This window comes from Homarus americanus, unplaced genomic scaffold (genome assembly GCF_018991925.1).
Source record: "Homarus americanus isolate GMGI-L3 unplaced genomic scaffold, GMGI_Hamer_2.0 scaffold23578, whole genome shotgun sequence".
NCBI lineage: Eukaryota > Metazoa > Arthropoda > Malacostraca > Decapoda > Nephropidae > Homarus > Homarus americanus.
The window spans coordinates 1,224,825-1,246,350 of NW_024733231.1; positions in this window are offsets into that span (position 1 = coordinate 1,224,825).

Here is a 21,526-nt window from a genome sequence, read left to right on the forward strand (position 1 = left end):
GCGCTTATGAGAGCTCTCGCTTGAGATAATGTGATTGGAGGATGATTTGTAATTGTTCCTGTTCATGATTGGAAGATTAATCTGTAAGGGAGTTAGCGTGGTGCGTAGAAGGATGAGAATAGGCAACGTGGTCTTCAGGTAGTGGGCGTGGGCGGGCGGCAGGGAGGGAGGAGGAAGACGTTGACCTCTGTTTAGGAATATCTGTGGAAAACAATGTATGGTGGTTGCTGAGAAGGTATCTTGAGAAATAGAACATCACCTCTTGTCTTATATTTTAAAGGAAAGAAGAAATTAATATTTTTTTTTTTTTAGGTGGCAGGGAACGAGAGATGATCAATGCTCTGTGAAAGTTTTGTTGAGGGATGAAATGCAGTCGACATTTTTTTTTGTCTCTCTCGGGTGACTATGGGTCAGGGTTTTGATGGTTGAGGTAAAGTACAGTACATTGACCTTAGACATTTATTTATATAAGGCGAGAGGGAGGTAGGGTGGGTGGGTGTATGTTTAATGATGACATATTGTCTTGTGGAAACTCAGTGACGTTTGTACAGGGTGAATATTAAAAATTACGTAACTGGGTGAATTTATTCCTTGTATATATATGTGGGAGCCCGTGTGTGTGTTGAGAGATGTGTTGATAGATAAGTATGTGCACGTGAATAAATTTCATTGTGATTAAATGTTTATATGAATGTATTATGTATACAGAGATGATGTGGCAGTGTGTACAACGGCAGGTGTGGCAGGAGTTGTGGGGGCTATAAATATAATATTACTACCTACTGGTGCTGTGACGTTAGTGTTGGTGATACTTGGACTGGTACTACCTCACCCTGTTGTTCTACCACATGACCCTCAGTTATCCTAACTGTATCGGGTTCACACATCGTGTTTCCGGTCGCCATGATCACCATTGTCGATTGTTAATTTGGTTAAAAAACAATATTAGGTCCGACCCTCATTTTGTAAACCTCACCTTGTTAACTTAGCTAAAGTAACGATTTTCTTCTCTGACGTTTGTGAATGTCAAGGTGATATACTTGAAACTTCCTGTATGAGCCAGAGCAGGGTAGTCAGTATGGAAGCTCTTAGTTCACTATACTGTATACATTCAAGCCACATTGATCACTAGCGCTCTCATCCAACTTGCTTGTTTGTGTGTGTGTGTGTGTGACTTTGGTGCTGCTGAGGTGAACGATGACTCGATACAAGTCTTGGTATTGAAGCCTGGGCTTGGCAGGTCTAACACCAGGGTGAAGGGAATCTCCCCGTAATGTTTACACTTTCTCAAACTGCAACAATTACTCTTCATATTCACTAGGTTTACCTTACGCATGTTTCCTTAATGTTGACACCTTTTAATTATCTGTGTGTGTGTGTGTGTGTGTGTGTGTATGTGTGTGTGTGTGTGTGTGTGTGTGTGTGTGTGTGTGTGTGTGCGTGTGTGTGTGTGTGTGTGTGTGTAAGACAGAGAGAGAGAGAGAGAGGCGTGTCGATGGAATGCGGTTATACGAAACCTGCCAGCATAGAGACAACGAAAGGTATATATTAAGAATTAGAACAGTGACGAGTAAGGTAAGGAAATGAAATGTTAGTAGGCAAATTTAGAGACCTTCTGTGAGTAGGAGAGAAGCAATGAGGGAGAGGTGGAAGAAAACTGGGAAGGAATATGGGAGAGGCTTTCATCTGGGAAGGAATATGGGAGAGGCTTTCATCTGGGAATGGAATCTTACAAGCTTAAGTTATGATTGCTTTGTCATGACCACGGCGGGCGACGTCATCTAACATAAACACTGCAACACTTTTCACGCTTGTCTGTCGTGATAATGATAAGACCTGAACGTGCCTTGTGTGACGTTCCTGTTTCTATATTGTTCTTTGTTGATCTGTGAGTGTGGAGAAAGTAGTTAAAAGTTATACACAGCCCATTTAGAATGACAGTTTCCAGTCAATGATACTATGTATGAGAAGTAAATATCGAGGCTGATATTTAGGGTGAACATCTCTGTAACAGTGTTGAGATAATTGAAATTTAATTTAATTTTGCCACTTACAGCAGCTAGTTTATTGTGCACCCCATACTCATCCTGTGAGCGGTAGCGCAGGAGGATTACATAGTAGAGGTAACAAAGGATGTGTTTAACAGATCCCAGTGGTCACGATATTATGGCACTGAGCGTTACAGATATTTTCAAATACCCTGCCCATTGTTCGTTTAGTTCTGTACCTACGAGTTGACTTATTCACAACTGCGTGAGTACAGCAGTGTGAGGTAATATGCCTGGCCGCACACTTTGTTATTCACAGGGAGAGGTATTCAAGCACATTCAGATACCTGTTGTACCGTAGTGTGGGAATATTGCATCCATCTCTTCCCAACAAACTGTCTTCGTCATCACACTTACATTCCCACTCAATACTCTCTCTCTCTCTCTCTCTCTCTCTCTCTCTCTCTCTCTCTCTCTCTCTCCTCTTCTTCACCATTTTTAGCTGCATGAGTTAACAACAGTAAATGCTCAACTTTCACAACAGATATATAATTGTAGGAGAAAGTGTTCTCAGCCACTTCTAGTGTGAGAAAAAACACTTGTAAACACACACACACACACACACACACACACACACACACACACACACACACACACACACACACACACACAGACACACACACACACACACACACACACACACGTAAGCAGACAGTAAAGCATTTAACTCGAAGCATGAATATAAGGAGTTTGTAGCCACGACCATTTAGTCAACCTAATAAGCACGTGCCTGGAGTACGTAGATGCTGTGAGTGAATGATAAAAGAGTAATGGTCTTAGACTTCAGGGATCTGGGTTCGATCATCACCCAGGACGGTATCTTGATTGACCAGTGACTTTAATAACCCCCGCCCCCACCTCCCTCTCTCTCCCACACACAAAACCGAGGCGTGGATGGATACCGGTTTACTCGGAAGGGTAAACTGCAAGACTTGAGTCCCTAGCTTCGTGTCTCTTGGATTTATAGATTTCATTCCTTGCCAGTTATTGGTGATTGGAGGTAGAGGAGGGTGATGACGTCTAGGCCTGTAACAGGGTATCTCCCCCACCGCCCACCCACCTTTTATTTCAGGGCAATAAGGACCTAAGTTTGTAATGCATTATATATATGTATATATATATATATACTCTAAAGAATTCTTAATCCAATGAAGTTTTGTTGCAAGCATTTAGAAATGTTTAGTAGCAAGACTATTCAAAGTATGGGCGAATGCAATATTCGCCTCCTGTCCTAAGGATCGCTGGTTCGCGCCCAATGCACCCCTCGTTCACCCGCCTGTACATGGGTACCTAATTTTTCAGTTTGGAAAATTGAAGGCGTTCGAGTGCAGTACCGGCCACGCTGCCTCCTTATGTGCCGAAGACACGATAAACAGTGTGCTGTATCCATACTGTCCCTAACTTATCATCAGATCTGTGGGTCCCACTTTAATATTAAAAGTATATGGGAATTTTAACTTTTATTGCAGGATGGACTTTACGGTGCAATGTTTTGAGACTTTTGGTGACCTAACAGTAAAGTTTGACCTTATTCATTTGTCTCAAAAAAAAAATTTTAGTAAAGATACCATAGTGACAACCTGACCAGTTTTCTTGAGGTGAACAATTGCTCTGTTAAATACTGAAGGAAAAGCTGCCTAGGAGGGAAAGACAACCAATCGGAAGGTCGGCAGACGTAGGTGTGAGGTGTGTCAGTACAGTACAACCATCATGATACCTGGTAAAGGGTTTTGTGCGGACCAATAAAAATTTCGGATAGGAAGAGAGATGACAAACTGCAGACAGTAGTACACGTTTCTAACAGCTCATGCATCCCGGGACTAATCCTTAGTGCCAGACATAGTTGGCAGTGGCCTCTGTGTAGACAGGTGGGTAGCCAGCCAAGGTCCCCAGCAAGCTAGACCTCACCTCTGGGAGGATGCCACTACACCTACCTGGAGACACAGGTATTAGCTGTTTGATTAATTATCTTTTAAATTAAAAGATTAAAAAAAAATGTACATTCATGTCAGCAAATTTCAGAATTCGTTAACCTTTACAATAACCATTCTGTAAGTAAGCTAAAAGGCGTCTTAACCTGATGTGTAGTGATTACTAGTGACGAGATGCATTAATTGAGACCCGTCATTTTGAATTTTCCTGCCCATTCATAACCAAACTGATTATGATTGGTTTATCATTCAAGTGAATCCTGAAAATGTATCCTTTGTAAACATTCCATTGACTAAATAAAGACATTAAAGGTTACTCAATGGATGAAGTACAGTCCCAGAGAAAAGGGGAGTGGGGGGGGGGGAGACTGTGACGGTGACAATAGAGCTAATGGAGGTAATAACGTGCCCTTGTGTAACCTCGCGCATGTTTATGTAATCCTCAGAGGGACGTCCCGCCTTAGCCCCCACTCTCGTCCCTACCTGTGTAGTGGGTTGGCCTGCGGGTCTCAACCTCTACCTTCTGGAGACGAGTTCTTTTATTATGCTCCATTTTGGTTGCTTTGAGCCATACGTACATGATAATATCTTTAATGTGGATTTTTCTTCGTTCCTCTTTAATATACTTTGATATTATCGATATTGTGCACTTTGAAGTTACTCCCGTCAGCTTTTACTGGCCTGGCTGTACTGTACTGTCCCGAAAGAGCCCGTGTGATACTCGCTCCATCTTAATTATTTTCCAGGCAATATCGGAATCGGTATGAGAATGCTGTCCATTTTAAGAATAAAATATAAGAAAAATATTTTAATGAACAAGTATCAGTGCGAGAAAAAGAATTCATGACACGTACAGTTAAGAGTTTAGTCATTATGCAATATACTTAAGTTCACCTGATAAGTTAAGATTTTCACCTGGCAGCATCCTGATAACTTGGATATAATCTTTGAAACTTTAAGGAAAAATAATCGCTTAGGTTTTACGAAAGTTCAAAACAAGTATTAGGATGATTTGTGTTTAAGCCAGTAGTTCAGAACAACTGTTGCGTAGTGCCTACCACGAAAGGTCGATGATATTGATGTAGTGGAAAATGTTAATTAGGAATTAACGTCTTCCACTGATTTCCTCAATATATTAAGTGATAAGATCAACTGAGCATTCCTTTTAAATTTACTGGATCACAGACCAAATTCTCGTATGTATGTACACAGAGGGAGGTCTGGTAGACAGATCTATGGATTATTTAACGAAGTAACTTAACATACAGTATTTCGGTGATGACTGATGAGAGTTCCCTCCTTAGCTGTGAGGTACGGAGTAACATCTACTACTGTACATTGCAGGGCAGTGAATGCAGTCCAGCTGAAGCCTGTACTGGAGGGAAGGGTGTGCACCTATGAACCTAACTCGACATACATACATACATACATACATGTTAGGCTAGCCAAGGTTCATGGTAGTGAGCCAGGTGATAATGATAGTCAGGCAGGTCATAATGGGAGTAAGTTAGCCAGGTCTTCATGGTAATAAGTCAACCACCGTAAAGAGTAATGGTGGTCAGTTACTCGACCATGCTGAACCCATAGTATGCTGCCATGCTGACCCTGTAGTATGCTGCCTTGATATCCCTAGAGTATGCTGCCATGCTGAACCCATAGTATGCTGTCATGCTGAACCCATAGTATGCTGTCATGCTGAACCCATAGTATGCTGCCATGCTGAACCCATAGTATGCTGCCATGCTGAACCCATAGTATGCTACCATGCTGAACCCACAGTTTGCTGTCATGCTGAACCCATAGTATGCTGCCATGCTGACCCTGTAGTATGCTGCCTTGATAGCCCTAGAGTATGCTGCCATGCTGAACCCATAGTATGCTGCCACGCTGAACCCATAGTATGCTGTCATGCTGAACTCATAGTATGCTGCCATGCTGAACCCATAGTATGCTGCCATGCTGAACCCATAGTATGCTGCCATGCTGAACCCATAGTATGCTGCCATGCTGAACCCATAGTATGCTGCCATGCTGAACCCATAGTATGCTGCCATGCTGAACCCATAGTATGCTGCCATGCTGAACCCATAGTATGCTGCCATGCTGAACCCATAGTATGCTGTTAGGCTGGCCCTAGAGTATGTTGCCATGCTGGCCCTAGAGTATGCTGCTATGCTGGCCCTAGAGTATGCTGCCCTGCTGACCCCATAGTATACTGCCGTGTTGACCCCCATAGTATGCTACCCCAATAGTATGCTATCATTCTGACCCCACAGTATGCTGTCGTGTTGACTCCCATAGTATGTTGCCATACTGACCCTATAGTATGCTGCCATGCTGAACCCATACTATGCTGCCATGTTGACTCCATACCATGCTGCCATGTTGACTCCATATATGCTGCCATGTTGACTCCATACCATGCTGCCATGTTGACTCCATACTATGCTGCCGTGGTTAAAGTCGTCCGCGGTAGTTAAGAGTTGTGGCTATTAAATGTTTCCATAGTCTGTACTAAATAGTGTACTCGTACTACCTACAGTATCACCCAGTGCCCAAAATTATGTACTAAACAGTGTACTTGTGGTAATCAACAGTACCTTCCAATGTAATAGAGTACAGTATGTATGTTCGTGTACTAACCTAACCTAACCTACCCTCAGTGCTCTATTGTGTTAAATTGTACTATATTTGTACTGTACTTCTCGCTACTATTCAGTGCTAAAGAGAATGTGTTAAAAAGTGCTACTGTACAATGAACGCGCGCCAGAGAACTAGTTATCAGTACTTTGACGTCACTTTGACATTTTCCTTCCAATGTCAACACGTCTTGGTATATACATGATGTTTGTTTATTGTTTGTTTCTGTCGTTTGTCTTTTGTTTGTTTCTGTCGAACGTTTGTTGTTTGTTTTTTTGTCTTGTTTGTTGTTTGTCATGACCTGTTTGTTGTTGAGACCATTGTCGGGTTGCCACGCATTGATTGGTGCTTATCATTCGTTGATTATTGCTTGTGGGGTGGTCATGTTACTCGTAGCGTTGAGAGGGACCGGGCATGAAAATAGATTATGTCCATAGGTAAGGTGTGTGGAGGGGGGACCAAAATAGGTTATGTCCATAGGTAAGGTGTGTGGAGGGGGGACCAAAATAGGTTATGTCCACAGGTAAGGTGTGTGTGGAGGGGGACCAAAATAGGTTATGTCCACAGGTAAGGGTGTGGAGGGGGGGGACCAAAATAGGTTATGTCCATAGGTAAGGTGTGTGTGGAGGGGGGACCAAATATATGTCCATAGGTAAGGTGTGTGATAAATCAAAATAGGTTATGTCCATAGGTGTGTGTGTGGGGGGGACCAAAATAGGTTATGTCCATAGGTAAGGTGTGTGGAGGGGGACCAAAATAGGTTATGTCCATAGGTAGTGTACCAGGGGGAGGTTATGTAGGTAAGGTGTGTGGAGGGGGGGACCAAAATAGGTTATGTCCATAGGTAAGGTGTGTGGAGGGGGACCAAAATAGGTTATGTCCATAGGTAAGGGTGTGTAGTGGGGGGGACCAAATAGGTTATGTCCACAGGTAAGATGTGTGGAGGGGGGACCAAAATAGGTTATGCCCATAGGTAAGGTGTGAGGAGGGGGGACCAAAAATAGGTTATGTCCATAGGTAAGTGTGTGGAGGGGGGACCAAAATAGGTTGTCCATAGGTAAGGTGTGTGGAGGGGGACCAAAATAGGGAAGGTGCCCATAGGTAAGTGTGTAGTGGGGAGTAAAATTACGACACAAGATGGTCAGGGTAGAAGCTGGGAGTAGTTACATCATCGTCTTTTGCTTGTATGAAATGAGAGAGAGAGAGAGAGAGAGAGAGAGAGAGAGAGAGAGAGAGAGAGAGAGAGAGAGAGAGAGAGAGAGAGAGGGGTTGAATAGTCAAGTCGTGTGGGTGGATAGATAAGGAGGGGGTGGGGGAGGAGAAGGAGGGGCATGGAGGCGAGTTGCATCATGTCCTTCTCGTCTGTAAAGTGAGTAGTCATGTGGATGGACAGGAGAGAGGGGTTCACGGGGTCGTTGCTGATGCCCTGATCTTACACCAGGCTGGGGGGGGTGGGTGGAGGAGGAGGCATGAAGGAGGGTAATGTATGATAATCTTCCATAGAAGTGACTGGAGTGAACATAAGCTGATGGATGAGGTCTAGTGGAAGGAGGTCGTTGCCTCATGATATGCATACCTGCGCAGTATGTGGGCGTGGGAGGAAAGATGAGAAGGGTCATATGAAGCAGAGGACGCGGCGTTGCTTCATGACTTATACACCTGTGAAATTAAACTAAACCTGTGAATTAAATACGTAGGTTGTGGGCGTGGGAGGAGGAAGAGAAGCAAACTTACTCGAACATTTCTGACTGTTTTAACAGGTATTATAATTATATTAATCATTTCCTGGGGAGTCAAGACACAGCCGTGGGGTACAGGTCACTTACACAAGGATGTCCACCATCAGGAAGAGTGACTGGGATGGTGTGTTGAGGCGCTCTATGATGAAATACGATCAGGGTTTAGTGAACTTTGTCCCAGTGGATAGCTTAAGTCTGTGCACAGGGCTGGCTACCTTTCTCTATTACACGCACTAATTCTATTTTGGATTATTTAGCATCAGTATTTGAAAGGATCATCCGTAATAAATGTCAGTGTACTGTAGTAGAATATTGGAATATTATCCAACTAGGGATAAGGTGGTAATAGGAAGCATATTAATGGACATAGTTGAGTACGGCGGCCAGGGGAAGACAGAGACTAGGTGGGATGAATGAACTTAAAACCTGAGTCCACAGAGAGATGCATAATATCAGAGTATTGGTAAATGAAGCCAGAAAACGTTTAGGGTGGAGGACTGTGGTCACCAACCCCCAGATATGAGGATGACACTTTTGATTGATTGATTGATCTCACCTCGCTATGTGTGGTCTTGTCAAGTACTTTAGCTTCATGTGTGTGTGTGGATTACCATCATGGCGCCATACTCCTCTGGCAGTGAGTGACCCTCGTTACGTGCTACTGCTCCTTGACACCGATACTGCTATTATCATTCGTTTTTTTTTTGTGGGTGTCCTTTTTAATTTCTCAGACTTGTGTGTCGGGGAGATAGTGAATGTGTGTGTGTGCTGAGGGTTCGGTGTCCTGTTAGGTGTGATCATGCATAAAGGTACGCGTTAGTTGACGTAGGGTGAGTGTGATAATGAGAGTGGATGATGGCAGCGAGGAGAGTGTAAGCTGGTGGAGCAGGCGAGGGTCACGACAGCGGTGGAGGAGGGAGGGTAGATGACATGGGAGGGAGGGGAAGGGAGCTAGGCTATGGTGAACTCCTGATAACACCACTACGCCGTATCGGTGCTTAACCTTGATTTTTTACGCCTGAATCAGCACATTTTCTATCACTTCCTTGACTATGTCCTCGATCTGCTTCTCTTGTGCAACCTCTGCATTGTTACCTTCGGTTATATGTAGGTTATGCGTTTTTTAATCCACTCGTCCTACTTTATTATCAGGTGATTAGATTTTGATAAAACACCCGTGACGCGACTGTCTTCCTCTCCCATCTATGTAATATAATATTCGTATGTATCTGTCATAAAGTTTTAACATATCCTCGTAGTGGAACTTTTCATGAAACTTGATCGGTAGGTTTCTCTCAGTGGCTCTGGTTACGTAATGGTAAAAAGAGAAAATGAGTTAATTATTACTATTTACGATTAAGGTTATATTGCAAGAATGATTTATTGTGGCACCTGTAACACGAGAGAGTGTTGTATGTGAGGGAGGCAGGTGTATGGAGAGTAGGTGAGGCTCGGGCGCGGCAACAACCTTGCTCAATGTCGCCACCCGCCGACCCTCACACCTCAACCACACACACACACACACACACACACACACACACACACACACACACACACACACCACTTCCGTCTCCTTCACCTTCCTGCCCCACACATTACATCTACAGGTGATTCAAGTACCCACAAGTTTAACCGTGGTAGCTGGATGCTCTGCAGGTAGTACTAGCAAGACTAGTATGATGTCATTATCAGGGAGGGATGCCTGGCCAGTTACCAGCGGCACCCACCACCTGTATTAAATAATATAAAGTTGAATACACTGTATAATAATAATTTGGGCGTCCTTCTTCATACGTTTTTTTCTTCTTGTGTCAAAGAAAAATAATGCATGTGAAGAAAACATTATGTATGGCAGAGTAACCCAAGAGCAACAGGAACAGCTGAGTAGAGAAGTTTACTTGACGAGTCTCGGTCACCGACCCCTGGTTCACGTGCGAGACGGCAGGTTGCCACATGTACATACCGCTCTCGCTGTGGTGCCGCTTCTTCGTAGGAAAGCCCGCGAGGACGGTCGATGACTCCTTACTGGATAATATTGGCGGGAACTTGGCCCATGCACAACAAAATAACCTGTACTCATAGTCTGCAACCGGAAATTCGTTTTCCTTTGTAACATAATGAAGCAGGGAGCGGGAGTGGTCGATGAAGTATGCATGTGCATACGTGATAGTCTGTTACTAAGCTATGAAAAGAAGACAGTTTGTTTCTTTACTATTAAACGTTATCATTACGGTGAGGATACGGTGTTCCGGTATCCTCAGTAATGGTACAGTAGTACGCAGTTAAATACAACTGATTTCGTATAATGCTAATAAGATTAATTTGTTTTTTTTTGCACGAGTAGAATAATAAATTTCATCGTTAGATTGTAAAGATAAAATTAGTCGATGGAGGTGGTAAACAAAGTGACCGGGAGGAAAGAAAGTTCGTTTGGCAGCTGTAGAGATAGGCACTACGATAACCTTGACTTTGAACCCGGTAGGCCTACTGGCGATGCACTCGTACGCACACAGGGGTTGCCAACTCGGCGACTGGAAACTTTCCACTGTCACCCACTCTCTTCTTTACTCCTCTCATACTGTTGTTACGTCTCTTGTTTAAATAGTAACTGTATATCGCGTCACGTTTCTTTTAGATTATAGATAAATTTCACAAGACGAGTTTGTTCAACCTTGATTTAATTATTTAGGATTGATTAAAGACAAAGTTTGTATTACTTTCACGATTGTGTGTGAGTGTTGCGGAAGGAAGGCTACAGTGTTGGAGGCAGTTTTTACACGAACACAAGCCCACACTTTCTACACAGGGGATTCATCTACATGACTGTTCAGGGAGAAGCAGTTGTCCTCTCGTCCACTTACTACTATTGTACTTTAATATTGTCCACATTGAACGATTTATTGCATTTACGAACAGAAACTTCAATATTTTTTTATTTATCATTTAAATTAGATTTGTTTCAATCTAGGCGGTAAGTATAATTTTAAAAATCGCAAATTATATACTGTACTGCATATTACAGGGCAATAATTATTATATAGTTATCATTCTGCTTTAACAACATTAAAGGTAGGAAGGGTAAAGACCCGCTCTCCCCGGTGACCTTCAGCATCACCCTCGATCAAAGATAGGCCTACCACGGTAACTGACGAGTGGATGCGCACGCGCAACTCTTTCTAAGGTAGAGCTACTTCTGTCAGTGTAGAGTGTATAATTTGGAATGACGACCACCTCATTCCACCTTATCACGACACTAATTAGATGGGCGTTATTGTCGTGTGCTTACCTCACTCTGGTAATGCATACTTGCCGCTGGGACAACAGGGGTTATTGACCGGACACTGTGACCTCTCTAGCATCGATCTCCGCCTTGTACTCCCCCCTCCCTTCATTCCCAGTCTTACTTTGGGGGGTGGGGGCGGGGTTTGGTGGCTGTTGCAAGTCTTATAGGGGCATGGAAGGCAGGGGGAGAACCGTCGCATTGACTTGACGTAGGTAATAAAGTTGTTACGTGCTTCATTAGCTACAGGACTGGTCACATTAGTGTGCCAGATGGCTTAGCTCTTGATATGGAATAAGTAGGAGTAAATTCCGTCGTACAGGATCCTTACTCTGCACCGGAAGCCGTTGGCGTGTAGGGGGAGCCTGTAGCATGGTGAGCTATGGCTTTAAAGGTGGAGTCGTCAAGCACGGGATTAAAATGGTAGTGCGTGTGTTAGTGAAAACGTATGCACTGACCCACTGACGATTCTGTCTGTCGATGGGGAGGATGTGGCAGCGTTGGGGGCGAGGACCTGTCTGTCAGCCCTACGAAAATTGTGTGTGTATGAGTAAATATTTAGAGTAGAGGAGCGGGAGCGAGGGCAGCTGTATATGGAGTTACCTGGGCGTGTGAAGGAAGTAGAGGTGGTTGTCAGTCAGGTGTTGTGTAGGTAGCGGCCAGTATTTAGCTTGTCATTGTGTAAAGTATGTACACAACTTTTTATTTGTTTATGATTATTTTTATATACTTTTTGACGAAAGACTATTATTATTTTTTACGGGGATGATGAGATTTGGTAACGTCATACTACTGAAGTAGTCTGGGGGAGTGTGTCCACACACACACACACACACACACACACCAGAAACCTGTGTCAAGCTCGAAGACCAGGTTCCAAGGAGGCGAGATTAGAAAGTTTTCACTGCACATTGTTCGACAAGTATTAGACTAGAGAAATCTTGAAACTGGTACCAATTTGTAAACACGGCGCGCGCGGTTCCTCACTCCTTTATTGAAGAATAAAGGATTTTTAGCTTAGTTCAGTGACATTAAGGATTTTTTTAAATTGATTTCTTGATTCTTGATCTAGATATTTTGTCACTTAGCATCTAGAATATCACTAAGTAATAATAATAATAATTTTATTATACTGCCGCTGTACGGAGTGTATAATTATTTTATTACTTCCTGCTTGTCTGTTTGTCTGTTAACATCTTTACTTGAGCATGATGAGTTTGTTCCATGCTTCTCAAGTGTTTTAGGGGGTCGAAGACCACGGGTCAAAGTTCACGCCAGTGTATCGTGTGTTGTTTGTGATATTCTGATATGACTGTATACAAGAACCTAACCTAACCTAACCTAACGTACTGGGCGAGTAAGTCATGTTAGTTGGTGTTACCGTCGAGTCCCTCAGTCTACACGAGAGGGATATTTTTTTTGGGGGGGGGAAGGGGTGTAAGGGATTTGTTGTTGACACTGGTTAAGAGAGTTAGTTTTGACGAGAAGAATGTTCGGAAAATTCACTCAAGCAGTTTAATTATAGTCTACCTGCACTGTCCACGTAGCCGGGATAAGTTGGTAGGCCACACAGGGAACACCGTGAAAAGATAAAACCTCGATAATAGGACCCCCCGCAAAAATGAGTGAAAAATTCCATATTAAGGACAAACTTCTGTAAATGAAGAAAAATCCAATATAAAGCCGAAATACCAGGTGATGTATTTAAATAAATAACAAATTCGTCCCAAAACACAAAATCACAACGGCAAAGACGCTGAAAAAGGACACAATCACGATATAAAAAATCCCTAAAAGGAAAAAATCTCAGTTGAAGTACAAAATTTCAATACGTTTATAGTCTTTTGGTGTTGAGGTGTGTGTGTGTGTGTGTGTGTGTGTGTGTGTGTGTGTGTGTGTGTGTGTGTGTGTGTGTGTGTGTGGTTTTTGGTAGGATGGAATAACGTGATGAAATTTTCAGTTACGTAAGGTTTAGTAAGGTCGGATAAGGTTACATAAGGTATGGATAGTATCAGTTATGTCCAGTCGGGTTTAAGGTCAGGTCCGATTACATAACGTTGGTCAGGTAAGATACGGTTTGGTGAGGTACGGAATGTGTTCTTGTACAGCAGGTTTGTTTATGTCCGGTCGGTAAAAGTTATGTTTAGTAACTTAACGTTAAGCTCCATTACGTACTGTTTAAGTTAGGTTGAATTAGGTTAAGTTTAGTTAGGTTGGTTCAAGTAAGATTTGATTTCAGTTGTCAGATTGTCCTAATCGTAATCTGTGCTAAGAATTATATGATACACGTAAACATGACAGGCTGGATAGTGCACACTGGGTGGATAGTGTACACGGACCTAGATGATTCAGGGAACAGACGGGGTTGTTCTCTCCCGCTACAAACTTTTAAATAAATAACATCGACCAGACAAGTTAAGTAGCTCACAAGGCAAGTTTAGGGTATAGTTTACAATGATAAAGGTAAGGGACATTGGGTAATGAATGTGTTGCCTCATGACTCAGGTGAGGCCAGCCAGTGGTGGTCCCTCCGCCGGCATTTCCCACAACACATCCTTCCTGTCAGGGCGGCCTACTTTGTGTGTGTGAGGGGGGGGAGTTCTTTAACAGTAGACCGTCAACACTTACACACTAGGGTACACTCTGTACAACAACGTACCCAATAATTTAAAGAAAAATTAGCTGCTGTTAGATTGATTATATTGACTGTTATTATTAAACCCCTACCGCCCTACATTCCTGGCCGGGGTCAACGACCTCTGTCTGTCAGTAAAGCGGCTGTATAGGGACCCAGCCATCGTGATCGGTATTCTAGGAGTAAGTTGGCGAAGGTGCGGGGATTGCGCAGTATATCAGTAGTAGGACAGACAGGTGTGTGTAGTACAAAAGTCTACGTTACTCACACTCCCTCAGGGGTCAATGACCGGCGCGCGCGGAAAAGGGGGAGGTTTGGCAGCAGTGTGTGAGGTTTCTGTGAGTCACGTTTGGCAACGCTGGCGGGCCATCCAGCGTGTGATTCAGCAGCTTGGGAGTGAGGGAAGCAGACCACAGGGTAACGGGGGGATGTGCACGTGTTACGTCTGTTTGTGTCAGGTAGAGCCACTCTGTCGCCACACCTGTGTTTAGCCTTTTTATATAAATAATTCTGTTTACATAACATGGGGTTATTTTTAGTCTAGATTACTCTTTAAGATGTATATTGAAATGTCCATTATTATGAGTTGCTTATTACGTTTCGATTAATAGTTTTATAGAGTTAAGTTCTATTTATATGGATTAGATTTCATTGGTAAAAATAGATTGTATCAGTGGAGGTGATGTAATGGGTGTACAGCTGCCGTTACACTGAGTGAAGTGTTGGGTACCAGTGGTGTTGTGGCTTCCTCTCATTAATAAGTGTTCACACAGTTTATTCCCTTTGTATAGAATTTACTTTTTATTAACAATAGCATTAACTAATAAGAATACAATTATTATAGGAATAATAATAATATGGAAAAGAATAATAATAACAGTAAAAATAATAATAATAATCGTAGTAGTAGTAGTAGAAATAATAATAATAATAATAATAATAATAATAATAATAATAATAATAATAATAATAATAATAATAATAATAATAATAATAATAATAATAATAATAATTCCCTAGAAACACGAAGAGTGCGGGGAGATGTGATACAAGTATTTAAGTGGGTGAAAGGAATCAATAAAGGAGATATAGATAAAGTTCTTATAATATCCGAGCAGGATAGGACTCGGAGCAACGGATTTAAGTTGGATAGGTTTAGGTTTAGGAGGGAGATAGGAAGAAACTGGTTCACAAATAGGGTGGTGGACGAGTGGAACAAGCTTAGCAACTTTGTAGTAAGTGCTGGAACGCTGGAAAGTTTTAAAAGGAGGCTGGATAGATTAATGGATGATAGAGAGTGGTAGCAACTCTCGACAGGAACTGCCATGCACAGGCCAACCGGCCTATTGCAGACTCCTTATTTTCTTATGTTCTTATGTTCTTATTAGTGAAAAGTAGCTATGTAGCACATAACTAATACTGATATGTATCATGACTGTAATAATAATTGTAATAGACTATTAATGATTATGATGAGAGTAGCAACAACATTTATAATACTACTACTACTAATAATGTTTCTGAGTATTGGCCACATATATGCCAGTGTTGAGCAGGTAGATATACTCTACCATATAGTAACGACTGTGGCCGGTTGGGTTACAGCAACAAGTTAAACAACGTTATAGACTGGTTGGGCTCTGATATCGTTGGGTGACTTATACCAATAGTGTATAGGGCTGACTGTTAATATGGCCACCTTCAGCTTACGACGGATGACGTCACACCTTCCTCTTTCTGTTGGTTGACATCACACCTGTTTGTGTAGGATGACGTCACTTTATGTAAGATGAAGTTGAACCTTTCTCTGTTTTCGTAGGATGATATCACTCCTTGGTTCACCAAGGATGTGGTCACACCCGTTACTTTCAAAAGATGACGTCACACCTTTCTTTGCCTTTAAAGGATGACGTCACACCTTCTTCTCTGTCTCAAGGATGACACCATTCCTTTGTTTCTCAAGGGGGGCGTCATAAGCATGGCATCACACTTTTTCAGCTCCTTTACGACGTTACATTCACCTTCAAGCCAAAAGTATGATTATAAACTCACCTGCATCTGAATAACAATACCTTACTTACCTTATGAGTGTATAAGGCTCTTCTGTACACTTGAGGCATAATTTGTAAATGTCCACAACTGAAGTAAAACCTCATACTTTTATCAGACCTTAAAATATGACATTGGTTAGGTTAGGTTATACACTGTTAGAAAATTCAGTATTATTTACATGTTTCATTTTGTATTTCTGACCAGGAAAACGTAGTAATTTGAATTACTTTTTTTGTTCTGTAAAATATTTCAGACACTTTCTCTTTTTCAATTTGTTTAATTATCAATATAAACTGACAATTTATCATACTATATACACTTCATGATGCATAGAACATTTAAAATCGCATGTTAATGCTGTTTATTTCTATATGTTTGCGGTTCACGTTCGTCGGATGTCCGTGTTTGTTTACATTATTTCACAGAGGCGCATCACTGGTTGAAACGGAAGGCAGCTTAGAGGGTCAGTGTTTTCCCTCTTAAGTGTATTCTAAGGAGATATGCCTTAGCATATTTAGCTAGATTAAAGGTAAATCTTTACAATGGATATCGGGTATACATGTCGTCTCTGTAAATGTTTCAAAATCAGTAAGGAGATATGTTACCCATTGCCAGTTCCATACAAATGAATATAACAAAAGATTTGATTGGCCATTTACAAGGTGTATAAGGAAGTTATCTTCCTTTGCAGGACTGAAAGCTCATATATACCGTGAACACCAGGACAGACCTAAACGGGGGCGTTCCTAGAGTATTTGGCACCCGGGGCGGACCTATCCACTGGCACCCCCTTCCTTCCAGAGATGAATAACTATACAGTAAAAGTAAAATACACTATCGTCCCTAGAGTACCGGGCACCCAGTACTCTAGCATAGGTGTTGAAACAGTTGATGACTTGAAATATGTGCAGCTAGAGGACCTTTCAATGTTGAAGGCCATTCAAGCCCGTAAACTTATTGACAGCTGGACGCAAGGTATGATAGTTGTTTGAGATTCATATTGTCTTGAATGTTTTTTAAAAGACTGAAGCAATTGCATGATAAATAGTTGTATAGTAAGATTGTTCCTTATCGAGTAAACATTTGTATAATTATATAGTTACATTATCCCCTTATTAACTATATATTTAATTTATGATAAGAGAGCCTTTCAATAGCATTAAGAATTTATTCAGAAATTCCTAATTTTCTTCGTAGAATGTGGGCTTGAGGAATTCTCATTGCATGGCACTTGCCTCATAATACTCTACCTACTATCATGGATATGTATATTCTGTACATTATTTATATAACTTTTACTATTATGAGAAATTATGATTTTTAGGCAACAATAATGCATGCTGTTTTTAGCCAATAGTTTTGTGATTGGTTCTTGTTTAGTAAAACTGTTACCAGTCTAAGGCTTTAAGTGTATTGTTGCATTATGTTCCTTTTACATTACCTTATTGTGGGCTTGGTTGAAGGATAATAGGTTGCTTGTGATTACCCTCAACTTCATAATCTCCTATTCCATGTGCCATATTATTGTGCTGCTTTTTGGGCTTAAGGTGTTGCATGGCTTACCATTTGATCAATTGACTGACTGCTTACATGCACTAGTATGTTTTGTGTCAGTGCTGTGAAGGTTTAAATTTTTATTTAGGTTATACATTTCAGGACCTTCAAAATCTCTTAACACCAACAAAGTCAGAGAATGTTTCAACAGCTATGATTACACAAGCCACAAACATTGAGTGTGCACCAAGTTTATCACATGAGTTGCAAGTCAATGTAAATGCAATGTGGGCCGATGATTTTGAATAACCATGGGCAAAATTTTCAAAAGGAGATTTGCTAAATTTTTTAGAGAAAGGCATGAGGCCTAATCCCCCGGCAAGAAGAGAAATGGTGCGAATATTAGTTGATGAAGTATCAATAGTCTGTCAAAAACGAGGTAAGAGGGCATTGACAACCATTGCCCATAAAATTGTAAAACAATATCCAAAATCTTTCCAAGATGAAATAAATGGAACAATAGTTGGAACAGGTTTTGACTCGCTCTTTAAGCGTGTATATATATATAAACTATATATATATATACAGTATATATATATTACGTTTGGTTCGATTAGGTTTGGTTTGGTTAAGTTAGGTTAGGTTAGGTTTACTCGTGGTAGATTTGTATTTGGAAATGCATGTTTGAAGAGATGGTGTAGGGTAGTGGGGAAGGAGAGGTGGTGTTGGGTAGTGGGGGAAGGAGAGGTGGAAGCAGAGTGGGGGAAGGAGAGTTGGTGTTGGGGGAGTGGGGAAGGAGAGGTAGGGTTGGGGAGTGGGGGGAAGGAGGAGGTGGTGTTGGGGGGTGTGGGGAAGGAGAGGTGGGAAGGGGAGTGGGGTAGAGAAAGCTGGTGTTGGGGGAGGGGAAGGAGAGGTGGTGTTGGGGAGGGGAAGGAGAGGTGGGGGAGTGGGGGAAGGAGAGGTAGGTTGGGGAGTGGGGAAGGAGAGGTGGTAGGGGTGGGGAAGGAGAGTTGGTGTTGGGGGGAGGGGGAAGGAGAGGGTGGGGTAGGGGAGGGGAAGGAGAGTTAAAATGGGGGAGTAAGAAGTTGGTGTTGGGGGTGGGGGAAGGAGAGGGAAGTTGGGGAGGGGAAGGAGAGTTGAAAGGAGAGAGGTAAAGCTAAGGGGAAGGAGAGGGGGTGGTGTTGGGGTGTGGGGAAGGAGAGGTGGTGTTGGGGAGTGGGGAAGGAGAGGTGGTGTTGGGGGAGGGGAAGGAGAGTTGGTAGGGGAGTGGGGGAAGGAGAGGTGGTGTTGGGGAGTGGGGAAGGAGAGTTGGTGTTGGGGAGTGGGGGAAGGAGGTGGTGTTGGGGGAGGGGAAGGAGAGGTGGTGTTGGGGAGTGGGGAAGGACAGGTGGTGTTGGGGAGTGGGGGAAGGAGAGGTGGTGTTGGGGAGTGGGGAAGGAGAGGTGGTGTTGGGAGTGGGGAAGAGAGTTGGTGTTAGAGTGAAGGAGAGGTGGAAAGGTTGGGGAGGAAGCGTGATAAATAATTGCTCGTAGCTGCGTCAGTGCGGAGATGTAGTACCTGTGGATAAGAAAAAAAAAACATCCCTCACTCGGAAATAAATAAAACACTGTTAGATATCAGCCAGGAAAGGCGTTCATTGAAGTGAATAGATAATGGTTGTGATAGACTTATTATATTGGTTGTTGAAAATACCCAATAAAAGATAGATAAGCTTTATTATACAACACACAATAACTGATAACAAGCGTCTTACATCCTGTCATTCAACACCGCCTGCCCGCACCTCACCTTATTGAGAAAGAGAGGCGTCGGCATTACCTATTTCATTCACTGCCTTGAACTGTCGCAGTGCTCTTGATCTTGTGAAGGCCTGTAGGGTCCGTGTAAGGTCCGTGTACCCAACCCTATGTGGTCCCAGCGCCCCCTCCCCCTCCCCACACGAACACGCCCAGAGCTTTTGATAACGTTGCTGCTCTTGTTCTCCGGGCCAGTGATGCCTCTCTCATACACACCTCAACTTCTTAAGCGCCTGTGTGTGTGTGTGTGCGTGTGTGTGTGTGTGTGTGTGTGTGTGTGTGTGTGTGTGTGTGTGTAGTGTGTGTGTGTGTGTGTGTGTGTGTGTGTGTGTGTGTGTGTGTAAAAGTGTGTGTGCGTGTGTGTGTCAGACTAAATGTGATTACTCGCTTATTAAGCTATAAAGATGTTTACCTAATAGGGAAAACTTCTTAATTCTATTGCTACAGCTTAATGAAAAGTAATTCGAATATGGTAAAATTGTCTTTGTTTTATTGAAGACGTCGTTGACCACCATACAGTAAGATAGCCAAATTACTCCTAAAGTAGGTAAAGTGAAGTTGTCGTTATTTTGCGTTTATCGCTGTTTGGTGCAGCACACACACACACACACACACACACACACTTCACAGATAAATACGTCTATTACATTTATATGAGTCTTTCGTCGAGGAAACTAATCCAATATACAAGTCACGTCCTCCTCCTACGACGCTTCCTAACAGAATTATCCCGATAAATATGATTTACAAACCTAACCTAACCTAACCTAACCTGAGGCTGAGGCTGAGATAAGGTCATTAGACTTTGGTGCTACGGGATCATTTCAATACTTCACACATCCCTCCGGAGGCGGAGTTTATCTAGATGTGATTAATTTATTTATTTTTTGTATCAGATAAGCGTCGTGGTTGGTGTTACCTTCACATTTTGTAAGCTGTTATTAAAGATTGATTTTTTATTAACCTTTTCGCTATTCGACAATTTTTGGTTTTTATTACGACACACACACACACGTCCACCTATCTGGCAGTGTTCGCCTGGTAAGCGAATGGTTACGGTCTATACCCAGACCGGAGTGAAGGATGGGCTGCGTTACTGCACACTAGCCTTTGTACACTAATGAGTACACTGCCTTGTGTGGCTGCTTGTGGTGGAACAAACAATCCTTAGATGGACTAGCATCCTGCTCAGGCGGTGGAGCAGCCCACCATCTGCTGAATACTAAGCAATAGATCACCATCTGCCCGGCCAGCATATGGGGAAGGGCTCTACACGGTACTGTATATAATGATGGAAGTCTGTTGGCTATATCGTAGTGCAGATATATTGCCCTGACGCTATAAACCTTCTTACGCGATTTAGAAATGTGTTACTTTCAAAGACTGCAGTAGACCTATTGTGTGATAAATGTACTTTACACATAGTAGTCAACTTTCTAGACATATTTAGAAGTTCTGTCAATTTATGTATACTTTTCTTTATATTTTTAGATCTCTTAGGTCAGTTTTCTGATATATTTAGTAATTGTTCATGGCCAACAGACTGCAGTAGTAAAGAAGGTCAGACAGCCAACATGTAGAGCCTCGGCTGGTCGTCCGTTAGCGGCGGCGTCATGAATCATTAGAATCTACAGTAGTCTAGATCAGTGGTTCCCAAACTTTTTCTGATCATTACCCACTTTTCATATATGATCCTTATCCATGGCCCCCCTCTCCCAATCCATATCTCTAGATGAACGGTGGCACAATAATATTCCCCTCAAAGAGACACCTAGACAGCCTCACGATGGCTTCACGCTTGTCGTCACGTCGTCGTACTTGGTCCTTACTACACGTGAATGCGATAACTGTTGAAGAGGTTAACAGATTTCCTTGCAAGTTATCTGAGACACTGACCCCCGAGGCAGAGCC